Raw genomic sequence first — 26,330 nt, forward strand, 5'->3', positions numbered from 1 at the left:
GTAACACCCCAGCATTGATGGGACACTACGCGTAACACCCCAGCATTGGTGGGACATTACGCGTAACTGCATAGGTTTCCCTATGTCTTCGTCCAATGATAATTTTTTTTTTTTTCTTGAGCTGAATAATTTTATTTTTTTTTTAACGGCAAAACTCATCCACCTCCGTTTACGCGAAACACCCCAGCATTGGTGGCACACTAGGCGTAACACCCCAGCATTGATGGGACACTACGCGTAACATCCCAGCATTGGTGGGACACTACGCGTAACTGCATAGGTTTCCCTATGTCTTCGTCCAATGATAAATTTTATTTTTTTCTTGAGCCGAATAATTTTATATTTTTTTAACGGCAAAACTCATCCACCTCCGTTTACGCGACACACCCCAGCATTGGTGGGAAACTACGCGTAACTGCATAGGTTTCCCTATGTCTTCGTCCAATGATAATTTTTTTTTTTTTCTTGAGATGAATAATTTGTATTTTTTTTAACGGCAAAACTCATCCACCTCCGGTTACGCGTAACACCCCAGCATTGGTGGCACACTAGGCGTAACACCCCAGCATTGATGGGACACTACGCGTAACACCCCAGCATTGATGGGACACGACGCGTAACAACCCAGCATTGGTGGTAAACTACGCGTAACTGCATAGGTTTCCCTATGTCTTCGTCCAATGATAAATTTATTTTTTTCTTGAGCCGAATAATTTTATTTTTTTTTAACGGCAAAACTCATCCACCTCCGTTTACGCGAAACACCCCAGCATTGGTGGCACACTAGGCGTAACACCCCAGCATTGATGGGACACGACGCGTAACACCCCAGCATTGGTGGGACACTACGCGTAACTGCATAGGTTTCCCTATGTCTTCGTCCAATGATAAATTTATTTTTTTCTTGAGCCGAATAATTTTATATTTTTTTAACGGCAAAACTCATCCACCTCCGTTTACGCGACACACCCCAGCATTGGTGGGAAACTACGCGTAACTGCATAGGTTTCCCTATGTCTTCGTCCAATGATAATTTTTTTTTTTTTCTTGAGATGAATAATTTGTATTTTTTTTAACGGCAAAACTCATCCACCTCCGGTTACGCGTAACACCCCAGCATTGGTGGCACACTAGGCGTAACACCCCAGCATTGATGGGACACTACGCGTAACACCCCAGCATTGATGGGACACGACGCGTAACAACCCAGCATTGGTGGTAAACTACGCGTAACTGCATAGGTTTCCCTATGTCTTCGTCCAATGATAAATTTATTTTTTTCTTGAGCCGAATAATTTTATTTTTTTTTAACGGCAAAACTCATCCACCTCCGTTTACGCGAAACACCCCAGCATTGGTGGCACACTAGGCGTAACACCCCAGCATTGATGGGACACGACGCGTAACAACCCAGCATTGGTGGTAAACTACGCGTAACTGCATAGGTTTCCCTATGTCTTCGTCCAATGATAAATTTATTTTTTTCTTGAGCCGAATAATTTTATTTTTTTTTAACGGCAAAACTCATCCACCTCCGTTTACGCGAAACACCCCAGCATTGGTGGCACACTAGGCGTAACACCCCAGCATTGATGGGACACGACGCGTAACACCCCAGCATTGGTGGGACACTACGCGTAACTGCATAGGTTTCCCTATGTCTTCGTCCAATGATAAATTTATTTTTTTCTTGAGCCGAATAATTTTATTTTTTTTTTAACGGCAAAACTCATCCACCTCCGTTTACGCGAAACACCCCAGCATTGGTGGCACACTAGGCGTAACACCCCAGCATTGATGGGACACTACGCGTAACACCCCAGCATTGATGGGACACTACGCGTAACACCCCAGCATTGATGGGACACGACGCGTAACACCCCAGCATTGGTGGGAAACTACGCGTAACTGCATAGGTTTCCCTATGTCTTCGTCCAATGATAAATTTATTTTTTTCTTGAGCCGAATAATTTTATTTTTTTTTTAACGGCAAAACTCATCCACCTCCGTTTACGCGAAACACCCAAGCATTGGTGGCACACTAGGCGTAACACCCCAGCATTGATGGGACACTACGCGTAACACCCCAGCATTGGTGGGACACTACGCGTAACTGCATAGGTTTCCCTATGTCTTCGTCCAATGATAAATTTTATTTTTTTCTTGAGCCGAATAATTTTATATTTTTTTAACGGCAAAACTCATCCACCTCCGTTTACGCGACACACCCCAGCATTGGTGGGAAACTACGCGTAACTGCATAGGTTTCCCTATGTCTTCGTCCAATGATAATTTTTTTTTTTTTCTTGAGATGAATAATTTGTATTTTTTTTAACGGCAAAACTCATCCACCTCCGGTTACGCGTAACACCCCAGCATTGGTGGCACACTAGGCGTAACACCCCAGCATTGATGGGACACTACGCGTAACACCCCAGCATTGATGGGACACGACGCGTAACAACCCAGCATTGGTGGTAAACTACGCGTAACTGCATAGGTTTCCCTATGTCTTCGTCCAATGATAAATTTATTTTTTTCTTGAGCCGAATAATTTTATTTTTTTTTAACGGCAAAACTCATCCACCTCCGTTTACGCGAAACACCCCAGCATTGGTGGCACACTAGGCGTAACACCCCAGCATTGATGGGACACGACGCGTAACACCCCAGCATTGGTGGGACACTACGCGTAACTGCATAGGTTTCCCTATGTCTTCGTCCAATGATAAATTTATTTTTTTCTTGAGCCGAATAATTTTATATTTTTTTAACGGCAAAACTCATCCACCTCCGTTTACGCGACACACCCCAGCATTGGTGGGAAACTACGCGTAACTGCATAGGTTTCCCTATGTCTTCGTCCAATGATAATTTTTTTTTTTTTCTTGAGATGAATAATTTGTATTTTTTTTAACGGCAAAACTCATCCACCTCCGGTTACGCGTAACACCCCAGCATTGGTGGCACACTAGGCGTAACACCCCAGCATTGATGGGACACTACGCGTAACACCCCAGCATTGATGGGACACGACGCGTAACAACCCAGCATTGGTGGTAAACTACGCGTAACTGCATAGGTTTCCCTATGTCTTCGTCCAATGATAAATTTATTTTTTTCTTGAGCCGAATAATTTTATTTTTTTTTAACGGCAAAACTCATCCACCTCCGTTTACGCGAAACACCCCAGCATTGGTGGCACACTAGGCGTAACACCCCAGCATTGATGGGACACGACGCGTAACAACCCAGCATTGGTGGTAAACTACGCGTAACTGCATAGGTTTCCCTATGTCTTCGTCCAATGATAAATTTATTTTTTTCTTGAGCCGAATAATTTTATTTTTTTTTAACGGCAAAACTCATCCACCTCCGTTTACGCGAAACACCCCAGCATTGGTGGCACACTAGGCGTAACACCCCAGCATTGATGGGACACGACGCGTAACACCCCAGCATTGGTGGGACACTACGCGTAACTGCATAGGTTTCCCTATGTCTTCGTCCAATGATAAATTTATTTTTTTCTTGAGCCGAATAATTTTATTTTTTTTTTAACGGCAAAACTCATCCACCTCCGTTTACGCGAAACACCCCAGCATTGGTGGCACACTAGGCGTAACACCCCAGCATTGATGGGACACTACGCGTAACACCCCAGCATTGATGGGACACTACGCGTAACACCCCAGCATTGATGGGACACGACGCGTAACACCCCAGCATTGGTGGGAAACTACGCGTAACTGCATAGGTTTCCCTATGTCTTCGTCCAATGATAAATTTATTTTTTTCTTGAGCCGAATAATTTTATTTTTTTTTTAACGGCAAAACTCATCCACCTCCGTTTACGCGAAACACCCAAGCATTGGTGGCACACTAGGCGTAACACCCCAGCATTGATGGGACACTACGCGTAACACCCCAGCATTGGTGGGACACTACGCGTAACTGCATAGGTTTCCCTATGTCTTCGTCCAATGATAAATTTTATTTTTTTCTTGAGCCGAATAATTTTATATTTTTTTAACGGCAAAACTCATCCACCTCCGTTTACGCGAAACACCCCAGCATTGGTGGCACACTAGGCGTAACACCCCAGCATTGATGGGACACGACGCGTAACACCCCAGCATTGGTGGGACACTACGCGTAACTGCATAGGTTTCCCTATGTCTTCGTCCAATGATAAATTTATTTTTTTCTTGAGCCGAATAATTTTATTTTTTTTTAACGGCAAAACTCATCCACCTCCGTTTACGCGAAACACCCCAGCATTGGTGGCACACTAGGCGTAACACCCCAGCATTGATGGGACACTACGTGTAACACCCCAGCATTGATGGGACACTACGCGTAACACCCCAGCATTGATGGGACACGACGCGTAACACCCCAGCATTGATGGGACACGACGCGTAACACCCCAGCATTGGTGGGAAACTACGCGTAACTGCATAGGTTTCCCTATGTCTTCGTCCAATGATAAATTTTATTTTTTTCTTGAGCCGAATATTTTATTTTTTTTTGTGGGAAAACTCATCCACCTCCGTTTACACGTAACACCCCAGCATTGGTGGCACACTAGGCGTAACACCCCAGCATTGATGGCACACTACGCGTAACACCCCAGCATTGATGGGACACTACGCGTAACTGCATAGGTTTCCCTATGTCTTCGTCCAATGATAAATTTATTTTTTTCTTGAGCCGAATAATTTTTTTTTTTTTTTAACGGCAAAACTAATCCACCTCCGTTTACGCGAAACACCCCAGCATTGGTGGCACACTAGGCGTAACACCCCAGCATTGATGGGACACTACGCGTAACTGCATAGGTTTCCCTATGTCTTTGTCCAATGATAAAAAAATTTTTTTTGTTGAGCTGAATAATTTGTATTTTTTTTAACGGCAAAACTCATCCACCTCCGGTTACGCGTAACACCCCAGCATTGGTGGCACACTAGGCGTAACACCCCAGCATTGATGGCACACTACGCGTAACACCCCAGCATTGATGGGACACTACGCGTAACTGCATAGGTTTCCCTATGTCTTCGTCCAATGATAAATTTATTTTTTTCTTGAGCCGAATAATTTTATTTTTTTTTAACGGCAAAACTCATCCACCTCCGTTTACACGTAACACCCCAGCATTGGTGGCACACTAGGCGTAACACCCCAGCATTGATGGGACACTACGCGTAACACCCCAGCATTGGTGGCACACTAGGCGTAACACCCCAGCATTGATGGGACACTACGCGTAACTGCATAGGTTTCCCTATGTCTTTGTCCAATGATAAAAAAATTTTTTTTGTTGAGCTGAATAATTTGTATTTTTTTTAACGGCAAAACTCATCCACCTCCGGTTACGCGTAACACCCCAGCATTGGTGGCACACTAGGCGTAACACCCCAGCATTGATGGCACACTACGCGTAACACCCCAGCATTGATGGGACACTACGCGTAACTGCATAGGTTTCCCTATGTCTTCGTCCAATGATAAATTTATTTTTTTCTTGAGCCGAATAATTTTTTTTTTTTTTTAACGGCAAAACTCATCCACCTCCGTTTACGCGAAACACCCCAGCATTGGTGGCACACTAGGCGTAACACCCCAGCATTGATGGGACACTACGCGTAACACCCCAGCATTGGTGGGACACTACGCGTAACTGCATAGGTTTCCCTATGTCTTTGTCCAATGATAAATTAATTTTTTTCTTGAGCCGAATAATTTTATTTTTTTTTTAACGGCAAAACTCATCCACCTCCGTTTACGCGAAACACCCCAGCATTGGTGGCACACTAGGCGTAACACCCCAGCATTGATGGGACACTACGCGTAACACCCCAGCATTGGTGGCACACTAGGCGTAACACCCCAGCATTGATTGGACACTACGTGTAACACCCCAGCATTGGTGGCACACTAGGCGTAACACCCCAGCATTGATGGGACACTACGCGTAACACCCCAGCATTGATGGGACACTACGCGTAACTGCATAGGTTTCCCTATGTCTTCGTCCAATGATAAATTTTATTTTTTTCTTGAGCCGAATAATTTGTATTTTTTTTTAACGGCAAAACTCATCCACCTCCGTTTACGCGAAACACCCCAGCATTGGTGGCACACTAGGCGTAACACCCCAGCATTGATTGGACACTACGTGTAACACCCCAGCATTGGTGGCACACTAGGCGTAACACCCCAGCATTGATGGGACACTACGCGTAACACCCCAGCATTGATGGGACACTACGCGTAACACCCCAGCATTGATGGGACACTACGCGTAACTGCATAGGTTTCCCTATGTCTTCGTCCAATGATAATTTTTTTTTTTCTTGAGCTGAATAATTTTATTTTTTTTAACGGCAAAACTCATCCACCTCCGTTTACGCGAAACACCCCAGCATTGGTGGCACACTAGGCGTAACACCCCAGCATTGATGGGACACTACGCGTAACACCCCAGCATTGGTGGGATACTACGCGTAACTGCATAGGTTTCCCTATGTCTTCGTCCAATGATGTTTTTTTTTTTTTTCTTGACCCGAAGTGTATGTGTGTGTAGTCATCAATAAAAGACACTGATCACTTTTCTTGGTGTACATATTCATTGCCAAAGAAACCTTTATTTCATGTCTTGTGCACACATACAAGGAAATATTGGTGAGAAGCAACACATTATTGATCACACATAATTTGTCTGCGCTCTAAAGGTGGTTTTGGTCGCCCTCTATCTTAGTGTCATACATCGCCATGAGATTCTCGATGAACCCCTCTACTGTCTTCATATCATGCAGAATGGCCTCAGTGGCTCCGCGGACTCTAGCTTCATCCGCGCTGGTACCCTTTTTGCTCAGGAAGCGCTGGACGGTAGCAATACAAAGATCTGCGTAGAATTGTGTATGATTGCGTTCTAAGTATGAATAGTAGTAGAATTCAGGGGCAGGATACACACAATCGTGCCGTCTCTGAGTGGGACAGTTGATCTCACATGCATAGCACTGAGCCGCCCAAGCCTTGTGAACTGCTTCCTTAAACATATGGAGGACGATGGTTTTGACATTGTCTATGAATGCACCATAGTCACTCGCTTTATCCACCAAAGGGTCGGGGACGACACCCTGGTCTTGCGATGCAGCGGGAGACAATGGCTCAGAGTAAGGTGATGTAGGTGCTGGAGACGATGGCTTAGAGTAAGGTGACTTAGGTGCCGGAGACGGTGGCTTGGACGAAAGTGAGTTAGGTGCTGGAGACGATGGCTTAGGGTAAGGTGAGTTAGGTGGCGGAGACGGTGGCTCCGACGAAGGTGAGTTAGGTGGAGGAGACAGTGTCTCCGACGAGGGTGGGCTCGCTGATGGGACTTCCTGCTCGAGCTGCGATGTACCAGTCACGCGACGCTGAAACGGTAATCTGCAAGGTGCAGGAACATTCTCTGATAGAAAGAGGAAAATAATTCAGCATGTACATATAGAAAGACAGAAACAAGAACGTTTGATCTGAAACAGTAAGACCTACCGATATCGCTCCACCAGTCATCAAGGTCTTCACGTGACATGACTGCGATGATTTTGCTGAAGAGTCCACTGTGAGATGGAGGAGACAGTCTGTGGTTAGGACTAGACACCGAATTCGACAAACTCAATGTGTAACTGAGCTTAGGTAAATGGCGCATCATATATATATATATATATATATATATATATATATATATATATATATATATATATATATAGTAACCACAATGTGTGTCCAGCCACAGCTATCACGGCCAAACCCCAGCACAAAACCCAGTCAGTCCATCGTGGCCAACCACAGCTGTTGTACTGATCGTTTCAGATGTTGTGGCGTTGTAAGTCATAAGTCAGTGACACATACATATTAATTTTTCTCTGATACCCCTGTAACTCGATAAGGTTGTAACATTGTCACGAATAATGGCCAACAGAGGTCATCCACAGTCCTACCCAGGAAGATGCACTGGGACCATCAAGGATCACAATGTTAGAGCGTTGGTTCAAGCTTGGCTAGGGCACACCCCTAACACACTGGACATTTCCTTTGCGGACTTTCTGGTTATGCCATCCCGGACAGTTCGGTGTTTTGGGCCACACTTTGAGGCAAAGCACCAAGAGCTAGTCAAGAGGATTCTCATCAAGTACGCTGAAACACTGGACGTCTCCTTTGCGGACTTTCTGGTTATGCCATCCCGGACAGTTCAGTGTTTAGGGTCACACTTTGAGGCAAAGCACCAAGAGCTAGTCAAGAGGATTCTCATCAAGTACGCTGAAACTGTGGATGTCATAAGTGTCATGACATTAGACGAAGACAAAGACGAGAGATGTCACGCGGAGGACTTTAGCTCCAATCCAGATATGGTAGCATATGCAAAGGAGCTGGCCAGGTTGAAGAAATGATCAACCATCAGTCACTTGTATCACAACCACCATGGTACAAAACACCCTGTCAAAAAGAAGATCTATCTATCTATCTATCTATCTATCTATAGATAAGGATGTTGAGACTAACACAACAATTGAAACAGCTGGTCCGAGAGCACTCAATTCCACATTCGACTTTATTCTTACTAACCATTATATGACAAGGTGAACTGGAGTTCCTGACAAAGATTCATCTCGTACCAACTTGCCCCCCACCCCCCGCCACTTCTGAAACTAAATTCTGTGATCAGAAAACCATGGAGGCACGTTTGCAGGCGTTCCTCGAAAAGTACCAACATATGGAAGAAAAGTCCAAGTTCCTGGGAATGACCTTTCCTGTGTTTACCGGTCTGCCGGTGAACGCGTTACAAGCGATGGGTGTCACTGATCAATTCATATGTGACCATGAAGAACTGGTGAAAAGGATCCCTCAAAGGTCTACCCGTCAACATGTGCGACACCAGCGACGTGCTTCTTTGCTGGACATTACCCCCAAAGAGACCCTACGACGGTCTGTCGGCTCGCTCCTGCTACACCAACAAGGTATCTCGATGCCTGACGATACACTGGATGAAACCAGTGTTTCGCAGAAGTGCAGCAATCCACGCTCCAAAAGTCCAGATTTTACGTATCTCACTCCAGCTGTGCCTGCTGACACTTTATAGAACATGTGTCAGGGACAAGGGACTCTTTGATGAAACTGAAGATGATGATGATGATGATGATGATGATGTATCTTCAGCAGAGTCAGAGCTATGTGATCCTGCTCTCAAGTGTCACCTTGAGGCTGATGTTGCATATCGACGCAGCAATGGTCTAGACTTCTTCGAGTCCCACGACCAAGGCTTTTTGCTATAAACCGGGGACATGTATCGAGTACTATCAATGTGGAGTCAAAGGAGTTGTATTTGAAGACAGTTGAATTGTCAGTTGTTATCTCACCAGTAGAATCCACCATGGTGGACATATTGTATATGTGAACCCACACTTTTTCCTCATTTTCAATAAAGAACAGAGAGAGAATGTCCACTCGTGTGTCTTGTGATTTATTTATTATTATTTTTATTTGGGTCAGGGTACACCAACAACTACTAGGCAAACACCATCAAGGAGACTTTCGGTACAATAAACCGGGGGCACGCAGCACACATGTCAACAAAGGACATGTATTTGAAGAGTAGACCCACACTTTTTCCTCATTGTCAATAAAGAACAGAGAGAGAATGTCCACTCGTGTGTCTTGTGATTTATTTATTTTTTTATTTGGGTCAAGGTACACCAACAACTTAACATTACACTCACAACAGCAGGTCTACTTGTAATATACCTCACCACTAATCCTGATAGATCGTTCACCTCTGTGTATCTCGTCTCTGGTATGACATAGCAGCAAGAACGCTGAGAGCATGTCATCCCTTGTGTACTCTCCACCTACGGACTTTTTACCCCCTGTTGTCACTGTACTACCTTTTGCTGACTCAGTGATAGTGACCATCAACATTTCCTCTCTCAATTTACCCAATAGCAATTTCCCTTGCTCTGCGTGAGCCCTGTCAGTCAGCCTATCTCCAGATAGATCTATAATGTCTCGTGTCTCCAAAACACTCGCCGTGATATCAGTGGCCACATTGACTCCCTTTCGGGAGCGCCTGTACATGAACACGTCCATATTAGAGCCCATCCTGTTACTGGAACCCGTACCCCTGGAGGTCCCGATGGTTGACTCGATGATCTGCGTTTTCTTGGTGACCTGCGATAACACTGCCCATCCCAGGGACATGACGGTGTCACAGTAAAAAAGCGTTTCTCTATTGATTGCTGATACTGTACTGAGTACCATATCGAGTTTGGTCTTAACACTGACATGTTTCCCTAGCATGTATTTGTTGTTGGCGTGCGACCATTTGCTGTAGAAGAGGACCTTGAATCCAGAGCGTACTAGCGAGTGCTCAATTAGATTCTTAACATCGACCAGTGCGTTGACGTATGTATTTTGTTCGAATACCATCACAACAGGCACTTCTTTCCACATCACTCTGGGCATCAGAAGTTTCAGTAGTCTGATGTGAGCGCTTAGCAGAGCAGCGTACACTCTAGTCACTTGATCCAAATCTCGTATCTCCAGTTCCTCCAGAGCCATAACCTGTGACGAAACAGAGGAAGAGGTGTCAGGGGAGTGGGTGGAACAATTAAAGTCCAGAAAAGAAAAGAAGAGAAAGAGAAAACAACCACAATAGTACATTTGAAAGATATAGACATTAGCTGTTGCTGCTGCTGCTACTACTACTACTACTACTACTATGTTCTGTAGCACTTGTCAAGCAGCTCGAGAGCAAGTTGAAACATTGATGAGGTGTCCATGGGAGTACCTAATAGCACAATACGAGTTCATGATAGTCTTCACTTCATTCCGGCGCAACGTTATTTTCTACTCTAGCATGGACGATGGCCAACTTAGGCTCCTATACAGTCAGATAGTATCCTTCTCACCAGCTAGGATACTCATGATCGACGGCTTGGTCTCCATCTACAACAAAAGACGACTTGGTGAAAACGCATGCGATTATTCACTCATTGTTCCTTGTGACTTATCGAGGGCTATAACGCTTGCCATAGGCAACAGCGTTCCGGAGCACTTTGTGCATGAGTGTATATCGAAGTGCAACTGGAAGGGGTACGACGCTATGGTACTCGCCACATTTGCCTCGGCTGACACCGTTCGCAGCGGAGCCCTCAAGTATTTGACGGTCATCAAGGGCAGCAAACGGAACAGACAATCTCTTCAGATCATCATCTCTCTAGCGATGACAGGGTGGATGGTGAAACTCTCAGACTCTAAGAAGTGCACATGCGGTACTTGGGACCAGGCCGTTGAGCTAATCTCGTGCTTTGTACCCGACACGGAGACCACGTTGACGATCCAGAACGAGGCGCGTGTAGGCACTTACATTTGCAACCTATTGGACTTGAAGTTGCCACCCCCTGACGGACCGTGTCATGATGATGATGATGATGATGAAAAACTCACCCAAAGACCCTTTATGGATTATGGATATATGTTTAGCGATCTTCTGGTGTCAGGTTTGGATTCGGTTGAGGAGAATGTGTGACAACTCACCACTATATTGCCACCTGCCAATTCCACAGCACAGCATACTCCGGCACAGGATCTAGAGCCTCCACCGAACGTTGGATCGAGACAGAGGTACGCTCTGACCACGGCCACTCGACTCATATGTTCCAAGGTCACGCTGTTATTCGAGAGGAACTTGTTTATGACCGAGGGCTCGAATGGAGTGGTGTTGTCGGTTTTGGTGTCGGTAGAAGAAGTACTGCTGCTGCCCGTGACTTCGCTCTCGAATCCCTTTGGAGTGACCATGTTCATCAGCTCCTTCAAATGATTGTCTACGGATATATGTTGAGGACAGTAGATTCCGAGACAGTAGCACGTCAGTCCTGGGTCTCTCTCGTGATACCTACACTTGAAACTCTGCGACACTACGTGGTAAGCGGGCTCCCCGTTGTCGCCGCGGATGTCCGCAACTTTGTTCAGCCACGGAGTGTTGTTGACGTGACTAGTAATGTGCACTTGCTTACGCCCTCTGAATGCGATGTTTGGTAGCACGGCCAGTAGCATCTTAGAATTGACGAAGCCTACTTCGTCCACCAGGATGAGATCAGCGCTCTGTCCTCTGCTAGCCTAGAGAAAAGAAAACCACAATTAACAAAACCAGAGAGAGAGAGAGAGAGAGAGAGAGAGAGATAGAGAGAGACAGATAGATAGATGTTCAGGGAGTTGGCATTGGCTATCACACAGGTCATTGCACGTTTCATAACAAGAGACAGTCAGAGATATCAGGAGCCGGTGGGGAGTTGGGAAAGAAAGAAAGAAAGATAGAAAGAAAATGGCTGAGTCTGTGAGTAGACCCGTAATGAATCATTCCCACATAGAGTTAATAGAGGATTGCCAATGGGTCAGCTACTGTGTTGAGAACCAATGTCCGTTCAGTGACTACATTCAGGGGTATGTGTGTCAAACACACTGCAGCAAGCACGTATGCTCAAGTTCAAGTTGCGCTTTGATTAAAGCCATGGTTACTCGCAGCAGTCGATGTCAGACAGGATCATTAGCATCATCATCATCATCATCATCATCTTCAGATTCTTCATGTGTCGTAACGGAATTGCTTCTCTTTCGCAAACCTCAGTTGGAGTTCAGAGATCCGTACTACATACCCGGTAGAGGGGATTCTATCGAAACGGGCTATGGTGCAATGGAACGCGAACCAAGCACAAGTTTCAGCCACTCAGAGGAGAAGTATGGGAAGTATCTCATTATGAAAGCCTGCCTGCCTGTCACGATTGCCCTGTTCTCAACAGCGCTTACTGAAGACTTTTATTCTCAATATGGGACAATTGACAGCAATCAGGGGGTGAACATGTCATCAGGTACCCCTTTCCTGTCTTGGACGGCGAAGATATTCGAGCTAGCTGAGGTGATAGAGTTTAAAACCAAGCCCCAGCTGGGTTGCTCGAGAGAGATGTCTTCTGTTGTAAATGATGCGGTGTTGAAGAGTGTCGTGGCCATGTTGACATTGTTCGACTCACAGAACAAGAAGCTGAATCGCTTCGTGAAGAAAATGACGTGCAAGTACAATGTCAAACACTCCAAAAGAGCTGACTTCTACACCATGGTGGTTATGCTGGTGTTGTGTTTTTTCCCATACCTGACACATCGTGTACTGGGCGACCTGTACAACAACAGGACTTTGGTGCTCATGTGCTTTGATAAGACTCAAACTAGACACAACCAGTGGTCTACACTTTCAACACATATACACATGCATGTCAACCAGCCAGAGTTTATAAAAAAGGTGTTATCTAACAGTGACCTCAGCAGCTCCCTACCTGACATAGTCACAGTCACCTTGGAAAAGTATATGTCGGATGTTGGCTACTCTGAGAAAGACATGTTCAGATTTCACAGTCCCAGTGACGTTCACCACCAACGCCACCACCAGCACCACCACCACCAGGACTCTGATTCATGTGTAACCACACCGATACTCAACTGGACTCGTGCTAAAAGACGAAGACAAAATCAGGAGGAGGAAGAAGAAGAAGAAGAAGAAGAAGAAGAAGAAGAAGAAAATGACAATGACAATGACAATGACGGTGGCGATGACGGATGAGCTGCTCATGGGGAAATGGTAGAATACAGTCAACGGGTTGGTGGTACTACTACTACTACTACTACTACTACTACTACTACTACTACAGGATGAGGAGGATGGGATACATTCACTTAGCTGTGACAGGGGATGCTGTGTACGATTATGTGGTGTATGTATATATGTGTGTGCAGTGTTAAAGAAGTACAATAAAGAAGCCTGATGTGACATGACACTTGGTTGATTCCTTTATTCTCACAAACAAAATGGTAGTACAAGCAAGACACAAGACAAAATAAAAAAGATTGATTTGTGTTTTTATTTATTTCTTTGTTCACATGCTTTCATTATTCAGCCTCTACATGCTCACATATCAAAGACAATAATAATAATAATAATAATAATAATAATAATAATAAGGATGAAAATACAGACACACAAGTCTTGGGCTCATCTCATTCATGTCCTGTCTGCTTGTGTGGGGTCCCACCAATGCTGGGGTGTTACGCGTAAACGGAGGTGGATGAGTTTTGCTGTAAAAAAAAAACAAAATACCATTGGACGATGACATAGGGATACCTATGCAGTTACGCGTAGTGTGCCACCAATGCTGGGGTGTTACGCGTAGTGTCCCATCAATGCTGGGGTGTTACGCCTAGTGTGCCACCAATGCTGGGGTGTTTCGCGTAAACGGAGGTGGATGAGTTTTGCCGTTAAAAAAAAATAAAATTATTCGGCTCAAGAAAAAAATAAATTTATCATTGGACGAAGACATAGGGAAACCTATGCAGTTACGCGTAGTGTCCCACCAATGCTGGGGTGTTACGCGTAGTGTCCCATCAATGCTGGGGTGTTACGCCTAGTGTGCCACCAATGATGGGGTGTTTCGCGTAAACGGAGGTGGATGAGTTTTGCTGTTAAAAAAAAATTAAATTATTCGGCTCAAGAAGAAAATAAAATTTATCATTGGACGAAGACATAGGGAAACCTATGCAGTTACGCGTAGTGTCCCACCAATGCTGGGGTGTTACGCGTAAACGGAGGTGGATGAGTTTTGCTGTAAAAAAAAAACAAAATACCATTGGACGATGACATAGGGATACCTATGCAGTTACGCGTAGTGTGCCACCAATGCTGGGGTGTTACGCGTAGTGTCCCATCAATGCTGGGGTGTTACGCCTAGTGTGCCACCAATGCTGGGGTGTTTCGCGTAAACGGAGGTGGATGAGTTTTGCCGTTAAAAAAAAATAAAATTATTCGGCTCAAGAAAAAAATAAATTTATCATTGGACGAAGACATAGGGAAACCTATGCAGTTACGCGTAGTGTCCCACCAATGCTGGGGTGTTACGCGTAGTGTCCCATCAATGCTGGGGTGTTACGCCTAGTGTGCCACCAATGATGGGGTGTTTCGCGTAAACGGAGGTGGATGAGTTTTGCCGTTAAAAAAAAATTAAATTATTCGGCTCAAGAAGAAAATAAAATTTATCATTGGACGAAGACATAGGGAAACCTATGCAGTTACGCGTAGTGTCCCACCAATGCTGGGGTGTTATGCGTAGTGTCCCATCAATGCTGGGGTGTTACGCCTAGTGTGCCACCAATGCTGGGGTGTTACGCGTAAACGGAGGTGGATGAGTTTTGCCGTGAAAAAAAAAAAAATTATTCGGCTCAAGAAAAAAATAAAATTTATCATTGGACGAAGACTTAGGGAAACCTATGCAGTTACGCGTAGTGTCCCACCAATGCTGGGGTGTTACGCGTAGTGTCCCATCAATGCTGGGGTGTTACGCCTAGTGTGCCACCAATGCTGGGGTGTTTCGCGTAAACGGAGGTGGATGAGTTTTGCGGTTAAAAAAAAAAATAATTATTCGGCTCAAGAAAAAAATTAATTTATCATTGGACGAAGACATAGGGAAACCTATGCAGTTACGCGTAGTTTCCCACCAATGCTGGGGTGTTACGCCTAGTGTGCCACCAATGCTGGGGTGTTTCGCGTAAACGGAGGTGGATGAGTTTTGCCGTGAAAAAAAAAAAAATTATTCGGCTCAAGAAAAAAATAAAATTTATCATTGGACGAAGACTTAGGGAAACCTATGCAGTTACGCGTAGTGTCCCACCAATGCTGGGGTGTTACGCGTAGTGTCCCATCAATGCTGGGGTGTTACGCCTAGTGTGCCACCAATGCTGGGGTGTTTCGCGTAAACGGAGGTGGATGAGTTTTGCCGATAAAAAAAAATAAAAAATTATTCGGCTCAAGAAAAAAATAAATTTATCATTGGACGAAGACATAGGGAAACCTATGCAGTTACGCGTAGTTTCCCACCAATGCTGGGGTGTTACGCCTAGTGTGCCACCAATGCTGGGGTGTTACGCGTAAATGGAGGTGGATGAGTTTTGCCGTGAAAAAAAAAAAAATTATTCGGCTCAAGAAAAAAAATAAAATTTATCATTGGACGAAGACTTAGGGAAACCTATGCAGTTACGCGTAGTGTCCCACCAATGCTGGGGTGTTACGCGTAGTGTCCCATCAATGCTGGGGTGTTACGCCTAGTGTGCCACCAATGCTGGGGTGTTTCGCGTAAACGGAGGTGGATGAGTTTTGCCGTTAAAAAAAAAAAATAAAAAATTATTCGGCTCAAGAAAAAAATTAATTTATCATTGGACGAAGACATAGGGAAACCTATGCAGTTACGCGTAGTTTCCCACCAATGCTGGGGTGTTACGCGTAGTGTCCCATCAATGCTGGGGTGTTACGCCTAGTGTGCCACCAATGCTGGGGTGTTACGCGTAGTGTCCCATCAATGCTGGGGTGTTACGCGTAAACGGAGGTGGATGAGTTTTGCCGTGAAAAAAAAAAAAAATTATTCGGCTCAAGAAAAAAATAAAATTTATCATTGGACGAAGACTTAGGGAAACCTATGCAGTTACGCGTAGTGTCCCACCAATGCTGGGGTGTTACGCGTAGTGTCCCATCAATGCTGGGGTGTTACGCCTAGTGTGCCACCAATGCTGGGGTGTTTCGCGTAAACGGAGGTGGATGAGTTTTGCCGTTAAAAAAAATAAAATTATTCAGCTCAAGAAAAAAATAAAATTTATCATTGGACGAAGACATAGGGAAACCTATGCAGTTACGCGTAGTGTCCCACCAATGCTGGGGTGTTACGCGTAGTGTCCCATCAATGCTGGGGTGTTACGCCTAGTGTGCCACCAATGCTGGGGTGTTACGCGTAAACGGAGGTGGATGAGTTTTGCCGTGAAAAAAAAAAAATTATTCGGCTCAAGAAAAAAATAAAATTTATCATTGGACGAAGACTTAGGGAAACCTATGCAGTTACGCGTAGTGTCCCACCAATGCTGGGGTGTTACGCGTAGTGTCCCATCAATGCTGGGGTGTTACGCCTAGTGTGCCACCAATGCTGGGGTGTTTCGCGTAAACGGAGGTGGATGAGTTTTGCCGTTAAAAAAAATAAAATTATTCAGCTCAAGAAAAAAATAAAATTTATCATTGGACGAAGACATAGGGAAACCTATGCAGTTACGCGTAGTGTCCCACCAATGCTGGGGTGTTACGCGTAGTGTCCCATCAATGCTGGGGTGTTACGCCTAGTGTGCCACCAATGCTGGGGTGTTACGCGTAAACGGAGGTGGATGAGTTTTGCCGTGAAAAAAAAAAAAAATTATTCGGCTCAAGAAAAAAATAAAATTTATCATTGGACGAAGACTTAGGGAAACCTATGCAGTTACGCGTAGTGTCCCACCAATGCTGGGGTGTTACGCGTAGTGTCCCATCAATGCTGGGGTGTTACGCCTAGTGTGCCACCAATGCTGGGGTGTTACGCGTAGTGTCCCATCAATGCTGGGGTGTTACGTGTAAACGGAGGTGGATGAGTTTTGCCGCAAAAAAAAAAAAAAAATTATTCGGCTCAAGAAAAAAATCAAATTTATCATTGGACGAAGACATAGGGAAACCTATGCAGTTATGCGTAGTGTCCCACCTCATGGGGAAATGGTAGAATACAGTCAACGGGTTGGTGGTACTACTACTACAACTACTACTACTACTACTACTACAGGATGAGGAGGATGGGATAAATTCACTTAGCTGTGACAGGGGATGCTGTGTACGATTCTGTGGTGTATGTATATATGTGTGTGCAGTGTTAAAGAAGTACAATAAAGAAGCCTGATGTGACAAGACAGTTGGTTGATTCCTTTATTCTCACAAACAACCCTGTGCAGTTACGCGTAGTGTCCCATCAATGCTGGGGTGTTACATGTAAACGGAGGTGAATGAGTTTTGCTGTAAAAAAAAATGTATTCGGGTCAAGAAAAAAAAAATATCATTGGACGAAGGCATAGGGAAACCGCAATGAATATGTACACCAAGTAAAGTGATCAGTGTTTTTTTTTTATTGATGATTTCACACATACACAAACACACACCCTTAGCAAAAACAGTAATTGCAATATTCATCGTCTAATTCTACCAATCGCTGCAAAGTCAACCCCAGGTGGGATTTTCACAGCTTTGGAGGCACCACAATTGTCATCCTGGTGGTCTCCGAAGGTTTCTTCCTTCTCCTTCTCCTCCTCCTCCTCCTTTTTCTCCTCCTCCCCATCAGCTGCATCATCTTCACCATCATCATAAGCATCCTTAAGGTCTTGGTAGGGATAATCCTCTTTGTCCACTTGAAGGCTATCTGCCTTCTGACAGATCGGCTGGTGGCTGTAGGGCTGCTCAGGCTTCACCACATCATCGTCTCCTCGTAGCAATGTGTGAACACCAGTCATGTTCCGGTGACTCTGTCTTTGCAAACCCTTGGTTGACACATCTAGTCGATTGTGCATCTGTCCTCCAGGAGACATTTTGCACATCTCAGCTGTTCGGATCATCTCGTAGTCACAGAGGCTATCGTCCCATTGCTCTACAAACTCGAGTACACTTTTGTAACATCTTTCACTCCCATCTAATGGAGCCACGATGTATGTGCTGTAGTCTTCGTTCGGTCTAATGGTGTACAAAACCGTACCATTTTGGATTCGCAGCAACATTGCAAACTTGTCATCGTCTGGGTTGTCAGGTGCCATCATGAAAAAGTAATAACCCACGGGTTTACTATGCATGACTTGCAAAGCTTTCTCCAGACTTTGTGTGTTGAGAAACCTCTGTGAGAATATCTGTGCTGTCCAAGCTGCCACTACGGAGTCCTTTTGTTTTGCGTCAGCACAATGTGTCTCATCCACACCTCCCTTGATGCGATTCATTGTCATTGTCTAGTGAGGTTATAACGATGAGATGAAATGAGGATGATGATGATGATGATGATGATGATGATACACTAGTTAATATCTAATTTTGACTTTGACAACGTTTGGACACTGGTACCACTCAGTTGCTTGTCCAATGGGAAAAAACACAAGGTCCAACAATTGTCCAAGGTTGACAGTGAACGTTGTCCGTTCCTTCCTTCAACAACGGTGATTCATCACCTCTTACGTTAAAGCCAAGGCCAACATAATGGCTATTCTTGTACACAAGTTTCTCCTCAGGTCCAGCGAAAACAGCAACTCCGAACAGTCCTCTTTTACCAGCCACTGAGCACCCAGAAGCGCAACCTTAGCCTTTAACATCTCGGATGTAGAGGTGTCGGTGATGAAGCTGAAATAAGACGCGTAAAGAGGCTGCAGCTCGAGGAGCAATTCCCCACCGTAACGTGTCTCCTTGGCATCGATTGTATTCTCGTCCACGGGGGGTATATCTGGTATCGACTCGTTCCGTCCGCCGTCGATATCGTTGATCGGTAAAGGGTAATTTGCGTACAGGTTGTAGAATCTACCTTGGCTTATACGCGCCGCTTCTCCGCATATTTTGATGAGGTTATCGTGAGCTAACGCGGAGGCTCTCATTGTTTGTCCACACAGCTCGGGGTTGGTGGTCCACAAGGACAAAGCCACACGCAGGTTATGCTGTCTGAGGTAGCGAAACTTGATGTCCTCAGACACTCGATCTACATAGACTAATCGCCCATCTGTGGTCAACCAGAATGCTTTCATGGTTTGACGGTGGTAGACGTTTGTGTCACAGCGAACTTGGCCGCACAGTTTGGGGGGTTCATCTGTCATCAAAGTTCGGTTAAGGCACACTAGTTCTCGATCGATTGAGGGCTCCGTCGTAGTCGTCCCTGTGTGCTCGATGTTGTGCCAGGGCACTCCAGAGAAAAGCCAACAGTATCTGAAGTAAATCTTTAGCGGTAACACAAACTCTGATACGGTAGATCGCGAGGGGCTCACCTGCTCTCTGCTATCCGTATGACACATCGAAAGGCTGTCTGTGATACATTCGCTTGGGCACAATACGACACCTTTGTCTGCCGCGATGCAGCACCTAAGCTCCGGGTGTACTTCGCCGGGGTTACGACGAGCCTCCCATCGAGCGCTGTCTATGGACCCGGAAGAGACCTTGTGGTTGATCGGCGATTTGGTGAAAGATCCCATCGACAACGCTAGGCTCGAACCCGTCGGGGTGGCTGTCGACTGCGTAAGAACCAGGCTGTCCAAAGACGACAGCGACAGAACAAGGGCACGTGTGGAGAACGAGAGAATGGCCGAGTATAATCGCTTGACGAAGGACCGCTTTGCACAAGCTGCCCTGATAAAGGAGCTGGGATTGGAGGGTGCTAAGGCTAGGATGCGTGAGTTACAGCTTCACGGTGCATCGGTGAAGGATAAGTCCATCTCTGTCATGTATCGATTCGAACGTCTGATAGATAGGGTATTTGAATATTTCCAAGTTAGAGGCATGAGAATGGAGCCCTTTCAACTGGAGCTCTTCAGGGGGGTGGTGTTGGGCATTACGAAGAACCAGTTCTGCGACGATCTCTTCAAGTATAAGCACGCACTACTGCGGAAGCTGGGTTTAGCTCCTTTGGGCTCGGAAAACTACGATCACGTCAACCCTGCTCTCAGTCACTTTTACCACGTGGAGAGGGAGTTTTCCCGCTACGCAAACCCGTACACGCTGTGTTTGGCCCCGAGACAGTGTGGAAAAAGTTTGATGATGAGGCTATTGCTAGCCGCAGTGCTCCTACACTTGGATATCAATGTCATGGTCCAGGCTCAGAATAAACACATGTGCACCACCTTGAGATTGGGCGTCGAGACAACTATGGAGGAACTGCAGCAACTGCCATCTTTCAGACACACGGAAAAGCCCGTCAACATCTCCGGTAACCCAGAGAACAGGACCTACAGATTCGACCCTGGTTACAAGGGATCCTCCACCGTTCACTTTTTGTCTTCCAGTAACGATGTGAGTATATCGAGTCGTGTTTCATGCGAACATGGACATGGCAAATTCTACTTTCCTATCCTATCCTATCCTGTCCTGTCCTGTCCTGTCCTATCTTCTTGTTACGTTGAGTCCGTCCCTTGTACGGGTAAGCTATGGTATTCCACTAGGTAGTTCACGTAAACAGACAGGCTGCGATCCCTCAATCTGAGTGCGTCAAACCGAATGTGAAACATCTGACCGTCCAACCGTCGACTGTGGGTAAGACATTGTCGGATTGATGATAAAAGTGTCTCTACCGGGTATGTACGCACCACACTCTACACATTCAGTAATCTATGACAAAAATATATGTCCTATCAAACCATGGCGTGCAATGTTAAGCGAAAACAACAACTTGTGATTACAGATAACCACCAATCACCAAAGCCTCCCGTTAGGTGCTACGTGACCCGAGGTAGCTTTGACAAGGAGTGGCACGTCTGGAACACCTCTGCCATCGCTCTTGATCTACGAAAGGGTGATTCGCTGTGCGCTCGCCTAGTCGCCTCCAGCTTCGAAGATACAACCTCTCTCCATGTACTTGTACTTGAGGAGTTCACCGTCAGCGGTATGGGGAGCACAACCTGCGTAGCGGACCGTGTGATAAGTTTCCAGCGGCCGATCGGAGACCTACAATCGGTGGCTACCCAGGTTGATCTCGATGCCCTTTGCGTGTCAAAGGGTGTCAAGTGTGCTATCTTTTTGGAACATTACACAAACAACCCTCACGATGAAGAACTTGAGCTCGGTCGCCGAGTGCACTCTCTTTTTGTTCAGACCGTAGGTGAGATGCTTAAACGAAAGTACGACATTATGCATCATTACCCCCTGTTCAATCGAGCTCTCGGCCTGCATTACGCCGACGCGGTTAGCCTGGAGCCTCCGGAGTTGAAAGATGTAATAGTCACAGGAGGACTACTGGACCGGAGTGTTGAGGATCATCAATCTCTCCACGGTATTCCATTGGTAGGAACAGATCATACCTTTTTTTCCCATTGGAATTACCCAGACAACAGAGAGGAGGATCGTCGTCAACAAGAAGGAGCAGATGAACTCTTGTTGAACTATCACCAGGAGACACAAGAGACTCACTCTGACCACCCATCATCATCATCATCATCATCATCAGCAGCAGCAGCAGCAGCAGCAGACAAACAAGTGTCACTGTGTCAACCAAGCACTAGTGGGTCGATACGTTGTTCTGTGTCTCCACCAAAGGTGAGACAGGATGACAGTTTCACCGCAAACACATTGCAAAGCTTCAACAACCTCCCGGGGACTCTCACAGACAACCCAATAGCCTTCCCCCCCTACCACTTTACAGTGCATACGAGTAACACTGTGAAGTTTGACGATTTGATCAACTACTGTCTAGGACGCACTCGCGAGCCTGTGGGGACTCTACCGTCCCGTGAAAAGTGGGGCTCTATCAACCCCGTGCTGCTCATGGAAGACCCTATAGACCCTGCCACGGGCAAAACATTGCACAGGTACACGGTGACATCCAGAGGACACCTGAGTACCATTGTGGCCAACCGAGACACGGGAAGATCTCTGTGTTACAATGAAGTGTTTTTACCCGGCAGACCTGTCAGTCGACTGAACCTCGACGTGGACCTCAAGTGTTGTCGGACGTGCAACGAGAAATTCGCTGTACAAGCCCAGCGATCTACCAAGCGTAAGGTCTCGCAGGCTTTGACCACGAGTCTCATATTGGTGATAGTGGAGTCTCTGTTGAGATTTGCCAAAGTGAAACAGAGCGAGTTCGAGAGCGACCCGTCTCTCAGAGAGCTGGCCAAAGCGGCTGGTAAGATCGCTGTGTACATCAGGGTTTCGTCGGTCAAATCGAAGCTGAGTCTGAGGATGCTGTGGTACCTGCCGGTAGAACTGTGCAGTTTTGAGGGGATAGAGGCCTACAGAGCTTTACTCGACGAGATGGAGAAAGTCTCTCTCAACTACGTTCTACTGTCCTACCCAGCCGATACCGAATCGTGTGAACTCTGCGACCTGGGAGATGCTTTGAGAAGGGGAGGTTGTTGTATCTCCACAGGAACCAAGTATCTGAGGCGAAAGTCGGCTGTCGCAGAGACCAGGCGCTCGGCCATCGACAAGGCCCCGTACTCGTTTAGGAAATGCGTACGGTTGCCCAACTGTTACAAGGAAGACTCTGGGTTCGAGTACGTGGACACGTTCAACACTCAAGACATAGAGGACCCGGGTTTCGACAACTCGCTCTCCCTCTCCGTGGGGCTCTCCTCTAACCCGATACTGGCCGATGTGACATCGCTGGGCAGCCGTTTCCGAGGCATCTTGGACGTTCGGGGATATTCGCAACCCTCGGTCGCCTCCCGACTCGAGGAGGCACCGGATCAAGTTCGGGTGAAAAACGAAGCTCGGAGGCTAGCGTCCCTCTGGGGCGTCCCCGTGACTGTTAGGAAGACCGCACTGGGACTTTTTTGTGTTCAGGCCAACGAAAAGTCTACAACTTACCCTTGTCCTATACATAACAGAGTACACTCGAAATCCAAGCTAGGCGCTCTGGTCTTTGCTACACACACCACACCAAAGTGTTTTGTACCCTGACTCGATATCTGTACTGTAATGTAATGTAATTTAATGTTATGTTATGAACTGTTATGTATTGTAATGTAATGTCATGTGTCCTTTGCCTTATTGAATATAAAAACACGAAACGTGAACCTGGAGCTGGCTCGTCTTCTTTAGTTAATCAATCCCATGACATATCACAACTGCACAGACATCAACTCGAGACAACAAAACAGAAGTCCTTTTATTGTCATTGCACAAGTGTACAATCTGTACTGTAATGTACTGTAATGCAATGTTATGTACTGTTGTGCAATGTAATGTATCCTCTTATCTTGTTGAATATAAAACACGAAACACGAAACTGGAGTGACTCGTCTTCTTTATTTAATCAATCCTGTGACATATCACAACTGCACAGACATCAACTCGAAACAACAAAACAGTAACAAACAGAATCATCAAAATCCTTTTATTGTCATTGCACAAGTGTACAACAAAATTCTAGCATTCGTAACAGTCATCACGGTGCAGAGGAGAGGCCCTCACATCAGTGGAGTCAATTCAGGCTCTACGCATGTGGGACCAACACCTCGTTTCGTCTCATAGGAGTCAGTGCTGTTTATGTGCTGAAATATTGCATTCGCTAGACCGGCGGGATACGCGTGTAGCTCATCCAATGTGTGCCTTTTCTTTCCTACTGTCAATCCGTTGCTGTTCGAGTACAAACGCGGTCCGCGTTGGGCTACCTCGATGTGCCTCCCGTGCTCGATGTTGACACAGTTCCTTCTGCACATCTTGCCTCGGAAAGGGTCGTTTGTCATCAATCGTGTCCTCTTTCTGTACTTTGCGCCGTAGCGACAGTAATCGAGTCGAACGACTCGCTTGTCCTTACAAGCCGTCCTGAACCCCTGGCCGATGGCTTGTGTGAATTCCCGACACGTTTTCTTTCTGTCACCGTGATTCATCAGCGCGACAAAGACACTCGTTGGGTGGTTGCTGACGTCTTCGTAAAGTCTGTGCGACACCCATCTCCGCCATAGCATACTGGAGTCGGGATTTTCCACAAAGTACCGCATGCTAGGCTTGATGGTATGAAAGTACTCTATGATGTCTATAGTCTTTTTGACCAAAGAATCGGCCAGTTCCAAGTTCCTGGGTGTCTTTGCATAAGTCCTGGCTGAGCTGTAATGTTCACAAGGCGGTCCGGCGAATATAACGTCAGGGAACGGCCCTGACCAATCTTTGACGGGGTCCCAGTTTCGTATGTCCGTAAGGATATCGGCACCGTGACGACCGTCAACGTCCAGCCTTCGCACGTTCCATCCGGCTTCGACGAAGGGCTTGCAAATACTACCTGTGCCATCAAAGAGACTCAAGAGGGTTTTCTGCTTGGGGTTCTCCATCTCAATTGCATACTATTGTGACTTTTTTTTTTGTAATTACTTAACCACATTGTTAATCGGACAATATCTACAACAAGTGCCGACAATGACGCCGCGGAACGCTGCTGCTGCTGCCGTGACATACCTGCTGATAGCGCTGTGCGTCTCGAGCGTAGACACTAGACCGGAAGCGCTGTGGGACAAGAGCAATATCCGCACGTGCAGTCCCGTTGTACTGAACCGGGCGCACTTCTGCTCCCTCGCACGCGAGCCACCTGACGTTCTCGTCGGCTGCTCGTCCATCGGCATGCCGCGATGTTTGCACAGATGTCCCCTCGGTCAACCGTCCCTTCCTACCGGTGTGAACATATGGGGAAGAGAAGTATGTGCCTCGGTGTGTCCCCGCGGGTATCACGTGGGTTTATACGACGGTAGAGAGACGTGTAGACCGCATGACCCAAAACCTTGTCCCGAAGGTCAAAGTGTGATACTGTCCGGCACACATTGGCACGACAAGGTCTGTGGACATCCCGAAGATTACAAGATATCGACACTCTTGACGCCTCTGCAGTCTACTCCCCTACTCGATACAATCAAGAATTTGACCTTAGACTGGGTGCGGGACATACCCAGAGGGGAGGTCGAGCAATTGTGCAAAACGCTGCTCGTCAGCTACGATCAGCTAGACGACTGCATTCACAACTTTGAGCAAATGTTATACAACATGTCGTCCCCAGCCGAAACCTTGTATTACACAATGAACAAGCTCTCCCTTTACCACACTTCCAGGATCCTGTACAATACAATCGTCAAACCGTTTGCTACCGGCAATGTGCAGCCCGTTGTGTCCGTTCAGTTCCTACAACCCAGTCCTTGGTGGCTAGCGGAACAGGACACCGTTGTTATACCATCAAGAGTCACTATTCCCATGGGCATGTCGCACAGGTACACGCCAGAAAAGGTTGAGTGGCACACGGGTAGGAGGTTGGCGAGTGTGTGGGAGATGAGGCCGGCTGTAACAGCTGACAGGAAAAGCGTGGTGTCTTCCGAGTGGCGATATAACATCAGCACAGGCCTTGACTGGTGTATAAGTAAAACAGAAGGCTCGTTTGTGTACACCTTGGACATTTCGCTTGCCGTGAAAGACTTTCGCTGTGATTTGTTTGACTTGGTGTCTGTTGTAGTTTATATCTACGACAATGACCGAGGAAAAATGGTATCCCCTCTCAAGGAATTAGCTATAAACTGCGTGTGGAAACCCAAGCTACACCCAGCCTGCAATTGCACCAGTGCGTTGTTGAATTACATCAATCCCAACGGGCTATGCTCACCGACCTGCATCCTGACACCCTTTAAGCATCTATCGAAAGGGCTCGAGGGTAGCAATAATGACTGGACTCTACAAATAACACATCAGCGCCCTGCCGCTTCGA

This window comes from Pagrus pagrus (genome assembly GCF_965226575.1).
Source record: "Pagrus pagrus genome assembly, contig: HAP1_SCAFFOLD_119, whole genome shotgun sequence".
NCBI lineage: Eukaryota > Metazoa > Chordata > Actinopteri > Spariformes > Sparidae > Pagrus > Pagrus pagrus.